Below are 2,317 nucleotides of genomic sequence, written 5' to 3'. Positions count from 1 at the left end.
GGACCCTGACAGTTGTACCCTCAATTCAGCCTATGTGGCCAGGTGTTGGTGCTTCCCCACATGGGTGATGATTGTAAATATGTATGTGTATATGTGTGTGTGTATTTTAATCATTGTTGCTCTTATTTTACTATTGCTAAGGCTTTTACTCTGTTATCTCTGGTTTCCTTCCCATTTTCCTATATTCTAAATAAAGTATATTAGATCTTTTGAAGTGCTGAGTGTTCTGTTGGAGTCACAAATCACAGGTTGGGATGCCATTATTCAGCAAATCTACTGTGGAAAGTCAGGAACCCCCACACCCTGGTGCGTCCTTGTGTTAGGATCAGATGGGTTAAGCATGTTGAGAGGGTTCGAGGAAATTTTCATTCTGATTATAAAGGCTGAAATTGAGTGGTTATTGCTATTGAATTTGAGATGGGCATCGATTATGATAGAAAATATAGACTATTGTAATTTGTTATCACTGATGATTGACACTGTATAAAATATTTATAAATCTGGTAAGGCTAGGCCACTTTCCTTTGCAATATTTTTCAGCAAGATCCTTGAGATCCTTAACTCTTCTCCCAGATGAATTGTTATTATTTCTGGATCTATAAATAATTTTTTGATTGATGTCATCAAAAAGTAAATTAATTTAGGTAGAATTCTCCTTTTTATTATATTAGTTCAACCCATACATAAGCAATTGATGTTTTTCCTTTTGTTTAGGTCTGACTTTATTTGTGTGAAGTGTCTTGCAATTGTATTCATATAGTTCCTGGGTTTGTCTTGGCAGGTACAATCAGTGGTACAGATGAAGCACACAAGACACAGTAGTCACTGACTATTATATTTGTACTATATACAAAAGCTGCTGAGAAAACTGTGAGACAATGTTGGTGGAAACTAAGCATAGATTTATTACCATATACAATCTAACAGCCTCTTCACCTAGGGATGGTATCAGTGTGGTCATGGTTGTCCTTTGTGCTCAAAGAGGACCAAAATGACTCCAGGATGTCAAGATCAAATTACAGTGTGCCCAACAGTGACTGTTCAGACCAATAGGAGCTCAAAAGGCTCTACAACAGGTTGGGCACTAATAATCCATATGAACATTTGGACTGGTACATCAATACAGGTCTGTGTCAAAGGAGCTGTATCACACACACACATTTCTACTATCTCCAGTTCCCTTACCATGTCAGCTTAGGAGTTTCCCCTGTCACATTCTCGGCCCCTCTGCCTATGGGAACAAGGCCTCATACATGGTCCAAACTCCTCTGTCACTTTGTACAATTTTTTCTCCCTCTATCTAGCAAGGCATGGAAAAAAGTCTGAAGGAGGGAAGGAGGCATGCCTCTCCAGTCAGGATATACAGTGTGAACCATGGTTATTGGACATGTGCTAACCTTTAGGGACGCTGTACTTTTTTCTCACCTCCTTCTACTGTACTTAAATATGTCCATTCGTATGGCTTTTCCCAGTATGATTTCTCTGATGCCGAGTAAGGTCTGCCTTCCTCCTGAAGGCCTTCCCACATATCGCACATATCCCACATCGATAAGGTTTCTCCCTAGTATGAATTATTTAATGTCAAATAAGTTCTGAGTTGTATGTGAAAGCTTTCCCACACCCCTACATTCAAAAAGAATGTTTCCAATATGCATTTGGTGATGCACATGAAGATGTACCTTTCGCATGAAGGCCTTTCCACATTTACTACCATCATAAGCTTTCTCTCCAGTTTAAATTTTCTGATGCTGTAATAGTAATGAAATGTGAAGAGAGGGGCGGCCAGGTAGCACAGCGAGTAAGAGCACCAGCTCCAGTGTTTGAGAAGACCTGGAGATCGAATCCTGGGCTCAGACACTTAGCACCCACCCAGAAACACCTGGCCATGTAACCTTGAGCAAGTTACTTAACCCCAATTGCTTAGGGGCGGCCAGGTGGCTCAGCGAGTAAGAGTACCGGCTCCAGTGTCGGGATGACCTGGATCAAATCCAGGCTCAGATACTCAGCACCACACCCAGAAATAATAACTGGCCGTGTAACCTTAAGCAAGTTACTTAACCCCAATTGATAAAAAAAAAAAAAAAAAAAAAGAAATGTGAAGAGAGAGAGACATACAGACACATACAGAGAGAATTTCTCTCAGGGAGCATCTGGAGGCTGGGCTGAAAGCTGAGCTGAGAATTGAGAACTTGAACTTGTGGTGGCAGAATTCGGACTTGTGTTGGAAGAATTTCTTGGAGCAAGCTGCATGGAGGAGAGGCCCAGGCTGGAGAAAGTGATTTTGATTTTTGAGAAGGAAATTTATAGTACTCACGAC

This window comes from Petaurus breviceps, unplaced genomic scaffold, assembly GCF_028583685.1.
Source record: "Petaurus breviceps papuanus isolate PSGF00001 unplaced genomic scaffold, PetGlider_PUasm1.0 446, whole genome shotgun sequence".
NCBI classification, from domain to species: Eukaryota; Metazoa; Chordata; class Mammalia; order Diprotodontia; family Petauridae; genus Petaurus; species Petaurus breviceps.
The sequence above is the reverse complement of the archived record's forward strand: the minus strand, read 5'-3'. Positions refer to the sequence as shown.